The sequence below is a fragment of the Chelonoidis abingdonii genome, chromosome 1 (genome assembly GCF_003597395.2).
Source record: "Chelonoidis abingdonii isolate Lonesome George chromosome 1, CheloAbing_2.0, whole genome shotgun sequence".
Taxonomy (NCBI): Eukaryota; Metazoa; Chordata; order Testudines; family Testudinidae; genus Chelonoidis; species Chelonoidis abingdonii.
Window position 1 is genome coordinate 258,036,741 of NC_133769.1, and position 19,848 is coordinate 258,056,588.

Consider the following 19,848-nt stretch of genomic DNA (forward strand, 5'->3'; position numbering starts at 1 on the left):
TTTCTTGTGCAGCCAGTGTCACACTGTCTCAAGTGGCTCATGATCATGAGTGCCCACCTTAGCGCTGACTGTCAAAATCAGCCCAGACACTCCCAAACTGGAGATGCTCTATAATTACATTTCACCAACTGTGAATTCCTAGCTCACTATATTAGGCTACGTCTATACTACCCGCCGTATTGGCGGGTTACAATCGATTGCTTGGGGATCGATATATCGTGTCTCATCTAGACGCGATATATCGATCCCCGAGCACGCTTATATCGATTCCGAAACTCTTCCAACCCCAACAGAGTTCCGGAATCGACAGGGAGCCGCGGACATCAATCCTGCATGGTGAGGATGGGTGAGTAATCCGATCTTAGATATTCGACTTCAGCTACGTTATTCATGTAGCTGAAGTTGTGTATCTAAGATCAATTTTTTCCCCATAGTGTAGACCAGCCCTTAGTCTCACACTATTGCCAACCCCAAATGTTCAAAATTCACGAAATTATGTAAAAACAATAGATTTGGTGTTTATTTACCTTCTGCTTTTTGAGCTTTAAGGGTCCACTAGGTCACATTTTGAAGCTTTCTCCACAGTCACAAGGGCTAGAAACTTACTTTTTCTTTAAGAATGAAGGCTGAAATCATCACCTATCCATTGACTCTAGGAGCAGAAACTCTAAGGAAAACAATTATCACAAGCCTCATGACAAAATCATGAGAGTGGCATGGGGCCAGGATTCATCACTGAATTTGGCCCACTGGATGGATCATTAGCTTCCCTGGCCAGGCTGGGTACTGACTGGGAATTCGATGTGAATACTGATGCTCTTTACCCCCCCACCCCCAGCAACCAATCTCTTACCCCAGGTCTCTTGGTACCCTACATCTTACACCTGTAATAAACTACTTAAAGGTTTATGAGCTTGGAAAAGGGAATTAGTTACTTACAGGTTAAAACAAGCCAACATCTACATGCAACTGAATTACCATCTAAATCCTAAGAGTGACAGAGATCTATCAAGTCAAAGTGTCTTTCAGGGTAGACCAGTAGGCAGCCCCTGGGGAATCTCATGCTTCAGTTCAGAGCGTGTGGCCCTGTCAAAGTTCAAACACCCAAAACAATGGACAATTTTGCCTGTGACTTTGTTTTATTTCCTTCATTCAGCTTCCAAGTACACAGGTTGAGCTTTCTTGCACATAGCATTTCTCAGGTGTGGTTAGGGCCGTTAACCAATCATTTGTCTTGCAATATTCCTTGATGGTCCGTCTGATTTTGATAGTCCTGCTCTATATGTGGTGGGGCAGGGGAGAGCAGATGATTCCAATGTCTGAGTTCACAAGTTCAGAGCAAATATTTTCAAAGTTATAGAGCAAAACTTACATATTTCCCTATAGCATGGAATAGAGCCGTTAAAAGTAAGGTTCATGCATGCAGCAATTTACAAGCATTTCACAGAGTCTAAAAACTAAATATGTTCTTATAAGATTAATCTCTATTTTGTCCAAAACTAACATACAGGTGAAGTGGTCTGATCTCCAGCTATGAGTTTGTCAGTTTTTAGCTAATGCAGCCTAGGCAAGAGCTGGCATCTGGTGTGTCAGCATCATACCAAGCAAATTCCCTCTCCTCCAACTTGCTGCTCAAATTATTTGACTTCTGCAAAACCTGCTACTGGTGTGCAATTTCTGCTTCACTCTCAAACTTTTGCTGTTTGTGAACTATCAAGTGCTCTAAACTGAGTGCAAAGAGGCAGTTATGCTATGCCTCTACTTCTCATTGTTGCATGGCTGGGAGCTGAGTTGGAACGTACAATTTTTTTTCCATGAGCTAGTCTATTTTTTTAATATTGTCAGTGATAAGCAGGGGTGAAAGTAACTTACAAGAATTACTAGTACTGCTGGAGTCCTGAGGGGGGCATGTCCTCATTCAGGAGAGGCGTGGCCTCAAGCAGAAGAGGTGGGGCCTCTCAAGATTTAAAGGCCCTGGGGCACCGGTTGTGGCTAGGAGCCCAGGGCCTTTAAATCAGCCAGGAGATCCCAGCTGAAGAGGTGGCTGGGAGCTCCCCGGAGCTCAGGGGCAAATTAAAGGGCCTGGGGCTCCAGCCGCTGCAGGGAACCCCGAGCTTTGGTGGACTGGGGCCGGGATTTAAAGGGCTCTGGGCTGCCCGCAGCCGCAGGGAGCTCTGAGCCCTTTTAAATCTGGCCCTAGCCCGGCCGCCAGAGCCGGGGGTGGGATTCAAAGGGCTCTGGGCTGCCCACAGCTGTGGGCTGCCCACAGCTGTAGGCAGCCTAGAGCCCTTTAAATCCCTGCCGTGGAAGCCAGTGCGGTCTGGCATGGCGTACTGGCTCTTGCCGGTACACAGGACTGGACTGGACCTGCTTACTTTCACCTCGGTTGATAAGAGGGAAGGACAAATAGGAAGTATATGAGCAGAGAAACAACCCAGAAATATTACAACAAAATGAATCATATGTAACCCACACTAACAGTCTGGCTCTCTGTCTCTACTAGTGAATGAACCTCAGATGTTTACCAGTTGACTACCATGTACCGAGGCTAGCGTCGATTTCTGGAGCGTTGCACTGTGGGTAGCTATCCCGTAGCTATCCCATAGTTCCCATAGTTCCCGCAGTCTCTCCCGCCCATTGGAATTCTGGGTTGAGATCCATGCGATGAGGTGCAACCAGTGTCACAGGTGTTCCTGGTAATGACTCTCCTTCCTTCTCTGCTGAAGCAATGGCGCATCATTGTCGTACCTTTTTCTACTGGATTCCTGGCAGATGCCTAGATGGCACCTGGAGCCCATTTTGCCGTTTGTCAATGTCACCTATGTGTCTGGATGTGCTGACGAAGGCGTCACTTGGCGTGCTACACGCAGCATTCATTTGCTTTGCAAGTCGCAGGCTCGGTTCATCCTATTGCTACCTCTACCTGCTTAAATTGGTGATGAGGTGATGGTTATCCGTCAGTTGTCCCTTGCTGCTGTCTTAGGTCGCTCTGCTGCCTTTGCTGAGGTAGCCATGGCCAAAAACAAATGGGAGGCTCCCTGGGTCTTCCCTCCTTTATGTTTTATCTAAATAGGTTCCTGCTAGAAGATAGGGCAAGCTGTATACGACAGAGAGACAGCTCTACTCGTGCCAGTACTGCAAATGATGAGACTGCAGCGCACTTTAGGGCGTGCCTGCGGTGGCAACAACCCACCTGTTGTTCCTCCTCTCCAAGCCTCTGGGCTTTACCGTTGCTGTGTCCCCTTTTGTGTGTGAAGTAAATAGATGCAGAATTGAAACATACTTTTTGGTAATTAATGAGGGAGGCAGCCTCCAGCTGCTATGTGTCCAGGCATACGAATCTTTCTTTTGACTGAAAGGGTTGGGGGCTGAGCTCGCCCCAGTGCTATTGAGGAAGACATTTACCAGCTTCTGTTCTCTGTGGAAGATTGGGAGTCACTCTATTTTTCCAGGTGCCACAAAGACCGACCTCACCGCGCCAGGCAGGGAGCCTCACAGGATGCGAGGACGGCTATCAGTATTTTACTGTACTTCTGCCACCGGCGAGGGGGAGGGGAGAGAAGCAGGGGAGAGTAATGCTGCTGTTCAGTGCCCGCAGCACCGCGTCTCCGCAGCTGCCGTAGACATACAGGTGACATGGAAAAAGTCAAGAAACGATTTGTTTTCCCTTTTCTTTCATGGGGGCGGGGGGCACAATAGATGGATATACCCTACACCCCCGGTACAATGTGTTTGACCTACAGGCATTGGGAGACTCAGCCAAGATGCAAATGCGTTTTTCGAGACTGCGGCTGTGGGATAGCTGGGTCCTCATACCTCCCCATTGCGCGTCATTTGATTTCTTTGGCTTTCCCTTCGCTTGCCGCAGCACTGGTGTTGAGTCCTGCTGTGGACTCTGTCTATCATAGCCTGGAGATTTTTTCAAATGCTTTGTCATTTCGTCTTCTGTAACGGAGCTCTGATAGAACAGATTTGTCTCCCCATACAGCGATCAGATCCAGTATCTCCCATACGGTCCATACTGGAGCACTTTTTTGATTTGGGACTGCATCGCCACCCGTGCTGATCAGAGGTCCATGCTGGCCGAACAGGAAATGAAAATCAAAAGTTCGCAGGGCTTTTCCTGTCTACCTGTCCAGTGCATCCAAGTTCAGATTGCTTTCCAGAGCAGTCACAATGATGCACTGTGGGATACTGCCCGGAGGCCAATACCCTCGATTTGCGGCCACACTAATCCGACATGGCAATACCGATTTCAGTGCTACTCCTCTCGTCAGGGAGGAGTACAGAAACTGGTTTAAAGAGCCCTTTATATCGATATAAAGGGCCTCATTGTATGGACGGGTGCAGGGTTAAATCGGTTTAACGCTGCTAAATTCGGTTTAAACGCGTAGTGTAGACCAGGCCTAACACATGCATACGCATGCACACACACAATGTTGTGATGCTGTAAAACAAAGCAGCAAGTTCCTAGCATGCAGTCCTATGAATAGACTTATTTTTGTTAAATTGAACAGTCCGTTTACACAAGTCTACCAGTTAAATACTTCAGCTTTAGCTAGACTGGAATTTAAAGGTATTTTGTTAAGCCATGTCTACACTAGCACTTATGTCAGCAAACTTTTGTTGCTCAGAGGGGGTGAAAAACACCCCCACCCCCGCAAGCAACATAAGTGGTAGTGTGTACAGCACTATGTTGGGGAGAGATGCTCTCCCACCAACATAGCTACCACCACTTGTTGAGCTGGTTTTATTATGTCGACAGGAGAGTTCTCTCCAACTAACATAACACGGCTACACGAACACTCTTATAGCAGCACAGCTGTATCAGTACAACTGTGCCCCTGTAATCTTGTAAGTGTAGACATAGCCTTAGTTAGCACATTCTAGCTAACATATTGCAAAGGTCTAGAGTGAGCAAGGCAGGACATTCTTTAACACTTGCTAAACTAGTTAAATTAAAGCTCAACAGAGAGCCCAGGCTTCAACTCAACCAGCTAGCAAGGATGAAAATCTACTCAGTCTTGTCTACACTGACAAGGGATTCTCAGGACAAATTTTTTGGTGGCCTCAGAGTGCGGCCACCAACTCTTGCTGGTGGCCGCTCTCACACTTTTTCCTAAAATACTTAATTAGCTTTCAGAAAAACAAATAAATATCATAGAATGTCAGGGTTGGCAGGGACCTCAGGAGGTCATCTAGTCCAACCCCCTGCTTAAAACAGGACCAATTGCCAACTAAATCATCCCAGCCAGGGCTTTCTCAAGCCTGACCTTAAAAACCTTTCTCAAGCCTGACCTTCCACCACCTTCCTAGGTAACCCATTCCAGTGCTTCACCATCCTTCTAGTGAAAAAGCTTATTATTCCATTTTCACATGCCTCTGTACCTCCAGGTATTCCAGGACTGAAGCCAGAAGTGTTGAAATATTATGAAACAGTCTGTTCTTGTGGTACTCCTGACTTGACCAAAAGAGGGAAGCACCAGGCATCTGAGAGAGAGAGGCCACGTCTACACTATGGGATAATATCGAATTAGCTAAAATCGGTTTTATAAAACCGATATTACAAAGTCGATTGTGCGCGTCCACACTAGGCACATTAATTCGATGGTGTGTGTCCATGGTCCAAGGCTAGCGTCGATTTCTGGAGCGGTGCACTGTGGGTAGCTGTTCCGTAGCTATCCCATAGTTCCTCCATAGTCCCTCAGTCCCCGCCCTGGATCCGGGTTGAGAGCCCATGCCTGATGGGGCAAAATCATTGTCCGTGGTGTTCTGGTACGCCTCACCCTCCCTTTGTTTGTGAAGCAGCAGACACCATATTCCGGCCTTTTTCTGGGTGAACTGAGCAACGCCATGCACAGCAAGCATGGCCCTGCTGAGATCAGTAACGCAATCGTGGCGTTGTAACACTCGCACATTTGTGCAGTCTATGGTTAACCATGACTGCAAGGCAGGAGCGAGGAGGCAGCTACGCGCGCGCGACGGAGTATGACACATGGACACTGAATTCCCCTACGGGCCCCTGCGTTTGACGCATGGTAATGGGCAGGTTCTACCATGAACGCCGATTTGGGCGCGGGAAACAAGCACAGACTGTGGGACCGCTAGTTTTGCAGTGTGGGACGATTCGCATGGCTGCGACTTTCGCATGCGGTAAGCACTTCTTTGACTTTTGACTTGCTTTCCCCTGCGCTGAAACGCCATATACTAATGAGAGCGCCTCACAGTGGAGAAGCGAGTGGCATAGCCCTCTGGAGATGCACACTCCAGACAGCTACGGTCAGTCGGAATCAATTTGGAGTGGGAAAATCTACTGTGGGGGCTGCTGTGATGCAAGTAGCCAAGCATCGTTAGTGCTGCTACGAAGGTGTTGAGCTCTGGGAAATGTGCAGGTCTAAGTGGATGGCTTGCTGCAATGGGTTCCCTAACTGTGGGGGGCCATGATGAACCCATATTCATTGGCCCGGAGCACAGGGCACCCAGTACGTAACAAAAGGGTTACTTTTCAATGGTGCGCAAGCACTGGTGGATCCAAGGACATTTACCAACATCCACATGGGATGGCCAGGAGGTCATGACGCTCACGTCTTCGAAGACACTCTGTTTAAACAGCTTCAGCAAGGATACTCCCAGACCAGAAAAAACTGTTGGCATGTTGAGATGCCTGTTTTATCCTGGGTGTCCCAGCTACCCTGTCGCATGGTCATGAACATACACAGGCAACCTGGACAGTAGTCGGAGCTGTTCACTACAGGCTGAGCAAGTGCAGGATGGTGGTAGAATGTGCATTTGGCCGTTTAAAAGGTGCTGACGAAACTTACTTACTCGCTCACCTCAGCCAACCAATGTCCGTTTGTATTGCGCTTACTGTGTGCTCCACAATCTCTTGGGAGTAGGGGACCTTTATGGCGGGGTGGAGGCTGAGAAATCACCTGCCGCTGACTACGAGCAGCCAGACACTAGGGCGATTAGAGAGCACTCCAGGAGCGGGGCGCATCGAGAGCTTTAGAAATGAGTTTCAGCACGGCAGGGTATGGTCTGACTGCTGTGTTTGTTTCCCCTGATGAACCCTCCCCCTCGATTGATCAGTCCTGTAAGCAACCCACCTTTCCCCTTTCTTTACAGCTTGCTGAAGGATATCAGTATCGTTTAAAAATCATTATTCTTTATTAAAGTCATTTTAGTATTGTTTAAAATCATAGTATTCTTTCTTAAAGTCATCTGTAAGCAACCACCCTTCCTTTGGATGTATCTTTATTAAAAATATTATAAAAAGAGCAGAGAATATCTAGTATCCCTGCATGCTGTGGTTGGGGAGGATTGGAGGGAGGAAGGCATTAAGCCATTTCATGTAATGCAGCCTTTGGTTGGACTGTCCAGGTGGATGGGCGGTGCAGAGCCTTCCCCACGCGTTCTAACACGTCTGGGTGAGGAGATATGGAACTTGTGAGTCTGGGTGGTTAAGCATGGCTCGTGGGACTCGTACCCCGCTGCTCTCCTGAAGACCCACCATGCGTCTGAGGATATCAGTTTGTCACGGCAGCTCCAGCTTTGCATCCCGCCACCGTGATCTTCCTGCTACACATTTGCTTCCTGCCTACATCCTCATCGAGCGTCTCTCTATCCTCCCGTTCACTGCATCTTTCCTGTCTTGCAGCCATCTCCTCACTCATTTTGATGCCTTTCATTGCGGGTACTTCCCATGATTTCTCGAGAACATTTCATCTCGCGTCTCTTCCTCCTCTGCTTACTGAGCTAGCCTATCGGGAGGGGTAGGGAGGCGCCGACAACTGTGCAGCTGCATGGCGGGGCTTTTCCTGTTTACCTGGCCAGTGCCTCTGAGTTCTGATTGCTGTCCAGAGCGGTCAGTGGTGCACTGTGAGATACCTCCCAGAGGCCAATAACGTCGATTTCCATCCATACTAACATTATTCCGAATTAGTAATATCGATTTTAGGGTTACTTCTCTCGTTTTGAAGGAGTACAGAAATCGATTTAAAGAGCCCTTTAAATCGATTTACAGAGCAGTGTAGTGTGGACGGGTGCAGCGTTAAATCGATTTAATGCTGTTAAAATCGATTTAACGGCGTAGTGTAGACCAGGCCAGAGAGAGAGAGATGGTTCCCATGAGATTTCCAGCCCTATTTTAAAAATCAATTTGAACAAGTTTTAGATAAGGAGCCAAACTTCAGGATGCTTAGACAAACTCAAACTAAGATGGTGAGGTTAACTTGTCATTGGTTAACTATGTCATTGGTAGATTCCGGTATCATTTCAATAATCATTTGCCAAGACAGCAGTGAGGAGAAAGAGATTTTGAGATGAAGTAGTGTTGCCTAGCAATTAGAACAGAGAATGGGACATCTGGACCTATGGAGTCTATCACCAGCTCTTCCACTGGTTTGCCAACAACAAAAAGAAGAATTTGGCACAAAGCGAGGTTAACACTATATTTTAATGTACTTTTGTTCATCTCTTTTCTGTTCAATGTTATACAGATTCTTATACTACCCTCATCACTGTAGTATCTGAGTGCGCTAAGTGATGAGACCAATATCTGTCACATGTGTGTAATGCTCTCTCACCTTTTCCCCTTGAGGAGAATTGTGGGTGTTTTGTTTTGGGAGGATTTTGTCATTTGTTTTTTATTTTGACAATTGAAAATCACTTTCAATTACATAGGCTAATGCTTCCTCATGCACTAGTAAACAATCTGAGTAATATGACCACTCATTATAGTGCTTTGTCTTTAGATCTGTGAGAAGAAATGGCCAATTTTGTTGTGTGGATTGTAAAATGCACAGACTGTGAGGTTCCATTGTAGCAGTAACAGTACAGTGCCCTTCTATGGCACCTTCCATCTGAGGTCTCAGAATGCTTAAAGAACATTAATGAATTGCCTCTAACCTCTCTCATAGGGATGTTAAATATTATTACACCCACTTTGTCCCTCGCTTCTGTTCGATGAAACTGAGGCCCAGAGAAATGAAATATTTTGTCCAAATTAACACAGGAAGGCTGTGGTTGAGCAGAATATAACCCGGGTTTCCTGACTGCCAATTCTGTAGTTTAACTACAAAACAATTTGTCCTGCCAAATTATGTATTATTCAAACCTACATCCTTAAAAATGAGATTCGAGTGGGACTGTAATATTTGCTAATTTAAAGCCTTTCCATAATATATATAAAAATTCTCACAGTTTCTCCACTCCCATGAATGATAATACTGTGATGGCTATAAGCGTCTTTGTTTTTTTCGTCCCACACTGTGGCTTAGAATGACAATGTGGCAATTCACAAATCAGTGGGTGACAGTAAATGTCACTGTAAACAGTAGCTGGAATTGGTGTAAAAGGTCCTTCTTTTTTTGTGTGTTAAAAAACATGCTGGCTAAATTCTGCATCTAGCAGAAGGCATTTATAAGTTCTATTGTTTAAATCATTATTTCTTTCATTATGCAGTGATTCTGTGTCTGATTATTTGTTTACAGAAGCATACGAAGCCAATTGATTGAATTAAGCTCAAAATGCAAATTCCTAGTCTTACAGGAGGAGGATAAAATGTTCAGTGATTTTGGGTGGCAAATTGTCACAAGTTAGTCATGTTCACTTCGCTGATGAATCTTCTGATTAACTGTAGCCTCATCTCTTTCTGCCTTACTTGCATCTGCTGCAGGAGCAGAGTCAGAGTGATCTATTTTCCTGATATGTATCTACATCTGTATCTCTCTTTTACCAGTAGTAATAACTGGATCTTGAAATATTTTGAGGTGCAATTTTAGTAGAATGTCAAAGCTTGTAACTTTTCTGCAAGTACTAGAAGCCAAGATGTAGCCAAGGAACACAATGTGATTCTGCAATTTTATCTTATTTATCCTTGAGAAGTCAGGATGTAGTATCCTCATGTCGCAGGTGGGGAAACTAAGGCACAGGGAGGTTAAGTGATTTGCCCAGGGACATAGAGGAAATGTGTGGCACAGCCAGGAAGATCTCCTGAATCCCAGGCCAGAGCTTTAGCAACCGACCATCCTTCCTCTCAATCAATTCATAGGAGGTGTGTTTTCAATCTTTTTTAGAGTGTGGATCATATCCTAGTAGAGATTGCCTTATGGACCTCCACCATTTCTGTTCATAGTGTCATGGCAAACCTGTAGCAACTACACATATGAAAAAGTAATATTAGAAAAGTATTTGACGCATCTGTGTTTTCTTTTAATGTTATTGAGTAGCTGGAAACTAAGCCAGATTTTACTTCAGTGGAGCTAAGTAAATTTACATGTGACCAGCACCATGTCACTAGCTAGCTCTCTGTTGGCCAGCAGCAAATTCACCAGGGATCACAGTTTGAGAACTGCTGTCTTAGGACAAAAGGTATCTTGCTACCATTCTATAAGAGAGCACTTAGTTGTTGGGGAGCTGCAGAATGAAACAATGGCACTGTTAATAAGCAATTCAGTGAACATTTGTTAATAAGGAAGTCATAATTTAACCAAAGATAAAATACCTTAAATGTCTACCCTTTAGTCTTCCACTCATTCATGTTACCCCTGGAGCTCACTGGTAAAATTTAGAATCTCTGTAATGAGACAACTGAAGAGTGTATGATTGAGGGTGAGGAAATATTTATCACATTACAGCCTTTTAACTTTCTGTTCCTTTTCTCTTGATCGTTTCAGCCCTTACTACTAGAGCCCACCAAACTCCCAAGTTTGAATGTCCCTGAACTTCAAAGAAGTCTGGATGTGGATCCAAACTGTGCAGCTAGGACCCATTTTATGAATTCTAATCTCATCTATTCAACAAAAACCCTCCTCTCAACCCTCCCAGGTCTTGCTTATAATGAGAATTTTAGGGAAACCCCTCACTGTTGTTCTAGCACTAACTATCAGAGTGCCACTGTAAATTGGCCAACTAGGCCTGCTCTTAGCAGGATTAGATGATGCTGTGCAAATAATTTCGGTAGCTGATCTATGTTGGGATCTTTATTTGAAAATGCACTAGCACCAGAATTTAGCCAAAGATTCCTTTGTTAATCCAAAGACCAATTGGCTTTCATAGTTATCCCAATGTGCAGTCTAATCTTAGCTAAACCTATGTACAATGATATAACAGCTGTCAATCATAAGTATTGATCAGTTACATACAAAAGGACTAGGCCTGGCATGCTCAAACCCACGTTGGCTGGCTCCAACTGAACAGGCTGACACTAGCAAATGGCCCCATTCTTTCCACTTTTGTATCTTATAATAAACAAGCCTACATGCCTATCACTCAGTGTCAAGTCTCCACCTTTGTCAAAACCGGTTAGAACCATCTTTGACCAGTGGGCTGGCAAGTGCCCAGAGATTTCAAGGACTCTCCTCACAATATTTCACTTGTCTCTATCGTATCTGCAAATGTCCCAGTAGTTTTACTCCAATAACTCATTCCTTTGTTAGTACCTGCTAACAAATGTGCTAAGCTTTGTTTCTCCTTTTTCCCCAACAAAGCATGCTTTCTTAATTCTCAGCAGAGCCAATTAGCCCTGTGCATTCCTAAAGTCTATGCCAGCACTCCCACAATAGCTAGCACCTGTGGAATACACCAGTGCTGCGGCCAATGGTGGGAGATTTCCATAGTATTCTCATTGTAGATGAAACCCTAGATTTCATGAGCTCATTTATTCATCCAAAAATCTAGGCACAAGCACCTCTCTCCCACTTCCACGTCTACATGCACTGCCTGTACCCTACGCATCAAGGTCTGAAGCCTTTTGTGATGCTTCTGCATAAATGGCTATACAAAAGTCTTGTATTACTTTGCTTTGATTCTCTCTTGAGCTCAACTCCAATCTGTTAGTTTTTCTATTCTCCTAGCCTGAATTCTGATTGTTGGTTTCCTCTCATCATTTTAATTTGTGTTATTTGTTATAAAATGTACACAAATTAAAAATGTCTTCAGTTTGCAAATGTTTCTGTTTCAGACTTGGGCACATGAATACAATTCTTTGTCTGTGAATACATCAAGCATATATCTCTCATCAATTGCACCTTTCTTTTAAAACTGTCCCACATTATACCAAAGGGAACGATTAAGAAACAAAAAGAACAAACAGGGAAAAAAGAGAACTGATGACTCAGAACAAATCTGATCCATGCAGGTTTTTCTTTCCAAATGTTACACGAGTGCCAGCTCAAATATGCCTGTTCCCAAATCGTCAAGGAAAGGGAAACTAAACTCAGAGGCTCTGCCCAACTGATCCCTCTTCTTAACTATTAACCATTCAATCACTAGATGTGAGAGAAATTGGGTCTATGGTGGAGGCAGGGAGGGGAGGGTCATGAGGATGTTGTTAGTTTAGCTAGGATTTAGGTGCTTTTGAAAAAAAAAGAAGTAGATTGAAAAAAACATAGAAAAGCCACCTCAGAAAGGATTTGGAACCATCCGAGTTTGTATAGTGCTGAGCTGAATGGGCTCCTGGTTCACCAAAAAACAGATCATGTTGACATTTATGTTGCTGTACCTCCTCTGCTGGGTAGTGGTGTGGTTTGGGTTTTTTAGAAAAACAAATGATTGCAATTTCTATTTTTAAAGAGAAATGTTGGGAAATAGTCTCTTCAATAGCAAATTTTGTGTGTTTCTCAGATTTTCTGTATTTTTCTTCCTTCATTCTTTGTTTAATTAAATTTGTATTAAAAAGGATCAGGGAGTTTTATTGAGCCAGTGCTGCCCCAGGAATAATTCAGTAATCTATAGCTAAATAGTTATGTGTATGGGGGATTTAGCAATTAACTTTAATAGAAGACAGGAGGCTAAATCCCCTGCATATTGTGAAAGTCTCAGTCCTAATCTTTTACAGGATCTAGACCTTTCCTATTTTAATATTAGGTGGCAGTTTTGGACCATCCTGGATTAAGTTCAGAAGAGAGCCTCCCCATTTTAATATTGTGGGTTTAAATTATGTTATAACTCAACATGAGTGAGTGGTCACAAACAGTGTGAGCCTGGCAGAGCTGATGCACTTAGTGCTGTGTTTAAAGAAGGACTTTTGTACTGGGCCAAATTTGAAAAGAGGAATATTTATGCAGAACATCATGCACTGTACTAGCAGTGTCCCTTATTCACCTCTGTGTTAGGAAACATTTGTGTTTGAATAAAGCTTTCAGCCTTCTCAGTACTGCTTCTCTATCTTCTGGAACCTGCATTAAAGTCATAATCCTCTGTTTAAGACACTACAGTCTGTTGAGATGGAAACAATAGTAGGGCAGGCCATAAACTCAGATGAGCTATGGGAGAAAAAGGAGGAACTCACTAATAGTAACTATCTCCAAATGAATTACCCCTAAAGAGTCATGCTGTAAGAGCCTCATGCTAGCTATGTGGCCATGAACCCTTTTAAGCCATCCTTGGCAAGTAAGGGGCATGAGTGATTCCCTCAAGCCCTACATTCTATAAACTGAGGGTATAAATATCCTGTACCTTGAAGCCATCACTCAATTCATTTCTGTCTCCTGGAGTCTTATTTGCAGGGCCATACAGAGGTTTTGGGGGCCAGGGAAAATCTGAAACTGAGACCCCAGCCCTCCCAAAAAGATTGCCATGAGAATGAAGAGTTTAAGAAGAGATGAGGGAATGGAGGAGGGCTCAGAAAGGGCCCAGGTGAGTGGGGTTCCTGCCCTCCCAGCAAAGAGGGGAACCTGGGGAGGGTATGAAGAGTCAGAGAAAGTCTAGGTCTGTGGGGTCATATGTATCCCGGTGGATATGGGGCAGAGGGGCTCTGCCCTGCTAGCAGCCTGGGGGAGTGATATCCCCAACTCCGATCCTACCTACAGGTTTCCACCTTGGCTTGGCAAGATGATACCTGTGGCAGCAACAGTGGGATCTATGCCTGACTAGGGCAGATGAGTTGCTCCCCGCACTCTCAGTGGTAGGCACCAAACCTGAATGGCATGCAACCCTGTGCACCAGGTTGCAATGTCACACATCACATTTGGCCCATCCGCCTCTCCATCATTTTGAGGGCTCTCTCAAATGGCAAGGCCAGAGGCAAATTACCCCTTCCTCCCCCACGCACCTCCAGGTGGCCCTGCTTATTTGGACCTGGGCCCCAAAATGGAATAGGCCAGTGCTTCTCAAACTATCGGATGTGGCGGACCAGCAATTTTTTTTCCAATGTGTCAGGCACCGGTACTATATTTGTGCCATATTATTATCATATTCGCAATAGGCACGTAGCACATCAGATCAAAAAAACTAACATTCTTCACTGTATTAATTGGAATGAGAGTGTGGTGTACATGCGGAGATGTTCCCATTTAAATACATTGAAGACTGACTGAAAGGCTGTGCATCTGTGTGGATAGTATAAAATTACTATTATTCATTTACGATCCAAGAAAATATTATTTGACCATTCATAGTAATATTAATTTATATCAGAAACAATATAATGAATATAATAAAAGTTGGCAGACATTTTTTATTTTATATTTATTTTGTAAACAAATACTACAATATTAGAATACAAATAAAAATATTAAAAATTCAAACCAGCAAAGTCTCCTAACAAAGATATTATAAAACAATTTATTAACACAATAATAGTCATGTTAAAACTTTAAAGTTTACTAATGTGAAAGGTGAGCCTCCTTCTTTGTCAGCTTATCCAGTCGTGGTTCAATTAAGGACAGTGCCACACGCAATGGAGAATGACTATCCATGCTATTCCTGTACTTTGTCTTAATGACACTTAGGCCTGGTCTACACTACGTGTTTAAACCGTTTTTAGCAGCGTTAAACCGATTTAACGCTGCACCCGTCCACACAACGAGGCCCTTTATATCGATATAAAGGGCTCTTTAAACCGGTTTCTGTACTCCTTCCCGACGAGAGGAGTAGCACTGAACTCGGTATTGCCATATCGGATTAAGGTTAGTGTGGCCGCAAATCGAGGTATTGGCCTCCGGGCGGTATCCCACAGTGCACCATTGTGACCACTCTGGAAAACAATCTGAACTCAGATGCACTGGACAGGTAGACAGGAAGAGCCCCGCGAACTTTTGAATTTTATTTCCTGTTTGCCCAGTGTGGAGCTCTGATCAGCACGGGTGGCGATGCAGTCCCAAATCAAAAAAAAGCTCCAGCATGGACCATACGGGAGATACTGGATCTGATCGCTGTATGGGGAGGCAAATCTGTTCTATCAGAGCTCCGTTACAGAGACGGAAATGACAAAGCTATTTGAAACCCAAATCTCCAGCAGAGGCCACAGCAGGCGAGCTTCGCACCACGTGCTGCGTGCAAGCGTACGGAAAGCCAAGATCAACATGGGAGCTCATGGCGGGAGGGCAGAAGGGAGGGGGTACTGAGTCTCCAGCATCCCCAGTCCCGCCGCTCTTGAAACGCATTTGCTTCTATGGCTTGAGCTCCATATGCTGTAGGTTCAAACACTTGTTCGGGGTGGTTCGGGTCAAGCTTGTCATTGTACCCGCCCTCCCCCCATGAAAGAAGGCGAAAAACAATATTTCTTGACTTTTTCAATGTCACCCTATGGTCTACTGGAATGTGTGCGTAGACGTGTGCTGCGGCAGTGAACATTCAGCATCTCTCTTCCCCTCCCTCGGTGGCAGAATGACTGCTATCTATCTCTCATCGCAGCAGCAGCCAGCAGCAGCAGCCCGTGAGTGCTCTGACAGGCCTCAGGTGAGGTCGGCTGGGGGGTGCCTGGGTAAATAGGAATGCTTCCTGGTCAGATTCCACGTAGATGGCTCGGTACCTCTTCTCTAGCAACTGGGGCTGAGCCTCCTCAGCCCCACCTTTTCATGTCTAAAGAAAGATTCTGTACTGCCTGGACTGAATCATACAGCGATGCATGGGGCTCTTCCCCGCACCGTTATGTCCTACCTGGACTTTCAGTACAGCGGAGGTTGCTCCCTCCCATTTCTATTCTCATTACAAGTCAGTGTTTCTTCCTGCATTTTTCTTTATTATTCCATCCACAATGGGGGGTGCTGCCACAGTACCCAGGAGTTGGAGGAGCAGGAGGCAATGGGTGGTTTGTTGCATTGGGGCACCCCTAGAATCGTGTATTAGCCATCATTTCTGCTGGATCTGACACGGAGGCGCTGTGCTCTTGGTAACTGGTTCTCTAGATACAACTTGTTACCCCATTTTAGGCAGGACTGACTCTTTTTTAGATACACATAAGGAGGGAAAACCCCAGGAGTCACCCATTTTTGTTCTTTGGCCTGGCAACTCAATTCAGGCAGCACCCATCAGCAGAGATGGTTACCAGACCACTTGATACCGTCATCTATTGCATTTACAATGGCAGGCAGACAGTACAGGAACAACTGTAACCGTCTCTGCTATCTTGCAAGGCAAATGAATTGCTGCTGTGTAGCACTGCAAGAATACCGCCTTCTCGTCGCAGCAGGCCATCCAGTACATATCAGTGACAGTGACAAAAGGCAAAACAGGCCCTGGCTGCCACCCCATGCTATGGCGTCTGTTAGGGCATCATCGGAAAAGGGCGCAAAATGATTGTGTGCCGATGCTTTCACGGAGGAGGATATGAGCAGCGACCATCTTACCAGACATCACCTGTGACATGTTTTTGCACCTCATGCATGGGTTCTAACCCAGAATTCCAATGGGCGAGGGAGACTGCGGGAACTATGGGATAGCTACGGGATGGCTACCCACAGTGCAATGCTCCAGAAATCGACGGTAGCCTCGGACCATGGATGCACATCACCGAATTAATGTGCTTAGTGTGGCCACATGCACTCGACTTTATATAATCTGTTTTACAAAACTGGTTTATGTAAAATTGGAATAATCCTGTAGTGTAGACATACCCTCATGGTTGAGAAGCCTGTCTTGCAGAAGTATGTTGAAATGGGAGAGGAGTTTTCAGAGCAGTTTCAGTAAGCTCTGGATATTCTGCTTTCATTTTTATCCAAAAGGAAGCAAGCGATGTTGTAGTTTCAAAACTCATCTTCAGTCTTTCATCAGCAGCCAGCTCCAACAATTTATCCTCCATAGTGACAGTTAAGTCATCTTTCAATGGAATAAATGGATTTCGGATCCATTCAGTCTCTTTCCGTGAATCATCTTCTGCTGGAAAGTAAAACTCAAAATGTCCTGCCAAATTCATCAAGTGTTGACTGATGACGTTTCATAGAGATGTAACATCAAGGTCTTTGCCTGCATCGGCGATTATTGTCACTAAGTTGTGAAACATGTCATAAGAATCTCTTGACACATAACTCTTCCATGCTTTTAGCTTTTGTTTCTGTCCATCAATCTTGTCTGCCATTGTAAGACATGAATCCATCCTTCCCTGCATGGAGGTGTTGAGATCATTAAAGATGGCAAAGATATCAGCCAAATAAACCAGCTTGGCTATCCAATCCACAACTCGGAACAATTGTGACTGATTTAGTTTTTTGTCCTGAAGAAACTCAGCAAGCTCGTTTCAGAGCTCAAATACTCTTGACAGGACTTTTCCCCTTGATAACCAACGTACATCGGAATGCAGTAGGAGTTGTTTATGATCAGCTCCCATATCATCACATAATGCAGCAAATAGTCTCAAATTTAAAGCATTCACCTTTACATGGTTCACAATTTTTATGACCTCACTGAGCACACTGTTTAGTTCTGTTGACTTTTTTTTTTGTTGCAAGACTTTCTCCGTGAAAGAAGCAGTGCGTCGACTTGCATTCAGGTGCAAGCACCTTAATCTAGGTAGCCACTCCAGAATGCCGTCCCGTCATTGCAGCAGCACCATCAGAACATATTCCTACACAAAACTTGAAATGCAACCCACATTGGTTAACAATGCAGTCACTCACAGTCTTGAACACTTCAGAACTAGTTGTTTTTGTTAGTAGTGAAGCAGAAAACAAAAACTCTTCCTTCAAATCACCCTCATGTTCAAAGCGCACATACGCTATCAGAATTGCCATATTAGCAACATCTGTACATTCATCAAGCTGCAAAGAAAAGTACTTTGCTAACTTAATCTGTCCTATGAGCTGCTTTTCCATATCGTGAGCCAGAATGTGAATTCGACGAGTTATAGCGTCATTTGAAAGTGGCACCTGAGCCACTTCCTTTGGCACCGCCTCACCCAGCATTTCCATGCAGACATCTTTAATACAGCCTATCACTAGCGTCTCACAAATTGTGTATGGCTTTTTAGCCTTAGCAATACAAAGCACTACTTTATAAGAAGCTTGCAAAGCACAAGTATTTAGGTATGACACTGCAAAGATCTGTTTCTGATGGCCTTTTAAATCAAGATGCTTTCTTTTGAAGAACTCTTTCGGCTTTGAACTAATTTCATTATGTTTTGTATTTAAATGCCTCTTGAGCTTTGATGGCTTCATTCCGTCGTTAGCCAACACATCGCCACAAATAACGCACTGCGGTTTTGGCATTCCACCATCATTCATGGCTACAAAACCGAACTGAATGTATGAGGAGTCATGTTTCCGAGTAAAGCCAGAACGAATTTTTTTTGTTGACAATACTTTCGTTTCATTTACATCTCCGTCATCTGATTCAGAATTACTTCCATGATCAGCAACCAGATGTCTCTGCTTGATAAATATGTCAATTAGGCCTTGCTTCACCATCTGTAAATTAGGCATAAAAATAATGAATATAAATCCCATTACCCCAGTTTATACTTAATTTATGATATTAGGATGAAAAATGTATAATATTATTAGTACAATGGAGTCACATCTCACATGGGAGTTAGGTTCTAAGGTCAGAGTGTATAATGTTTAGAAGAAAATCATGTATAATGAAAATTACAATAAAGTACAGTACACACAGTACAGTGTATACGCTGTATACACTAGAACAGGGGTCCTCAATCTACAGCATGCGTGCCAAAGGTGGCATGTGAGCCTTTTTTTTTTTAATGGCAGGCTGTGGGTCCCGGCTGCCACTGAGCCCACTGCCGGCCTGATGTTCCGTTCACTCAGCTGCCAGCGGGCTGAGTGGGCCAGTGGCCGGGACCCCAGCTGGCAGAAGCCGGCGGACGGAACCCCAGACCGGCAGTGAGCTGAGCCACTCAGCCCGCTGCCAGTCCTGGATAACAGCCGCCGGCCCCCCTCAGCCTGCTGCCAGTCTGGAATACCAGCCGCCGGCCCCACTCAGTTTGCACTATTTAAATTGTTATTTTTCTCTTTTTCTTTTTTTTTGCCAAGCACGGCCCTTCTGGTCCTTACATTCTCAGATCAGTGGGTTCGGATGGGGTCCCAAATGACAAATGCACAGAGATCCGTATGATGGTCTTTATTCAACCTCTCGATGGTAACTGCCGGTGGGGCGGGAAGCGGGGAAGCGCAGGCTCGCGCGTCTTATGCAAAGCTATGGCATAATTATCAATATTCTATGTGCTTCTGAAAACATAATATTATTTAATATTGTCAACTTTATCGACTGATATTTGTTCTTGGTGGAATTCTGGTGCAATTTTTAAATTATACTATTATTTATTTATTTCCTGTAAACTCACCGCAGACTGGCAGCTGATGGCTCACTGCCTGGCACTGGTCCGCGGACCACCACTTTGAGTAGCATTGGAATAGGCAATGCACCTCGGTGGAGACAACATGTTCTGAGAACAAAAGTTAGGGCTTTCAACATGGTTATGTTTTTACCAGCTATATTGATATAATTATACCATTATAGCTAAACCAATATAAATTCCCCTGTTGACACTCTTATTCCACAATAAGTCACTTTTCGAGTTTGTTTAGCTTAAACCCCTCCCAAAACACGATAAGCTAAACCAAAATAAAGCTCTCTTATACCATAATGGGTGAAAACATAGGGAGTGGGTATAAT

General features: G+C 44.4%; 1 pseudogene; it reads right to left on the reverse strand.

The window, feature by feature from the left end:
- Nucleotides 1-14,606: 14,606 nt before the first annotated feature.
- LOC116823326 (SCAN domain-containing protein 3-like) lies at nt 14,607-18,662 on the reverse strand (annotated as a pseudogene).
- Between the last annotated feature and the right edge of the window lie 1,186 nt (nt 18,663-19,848).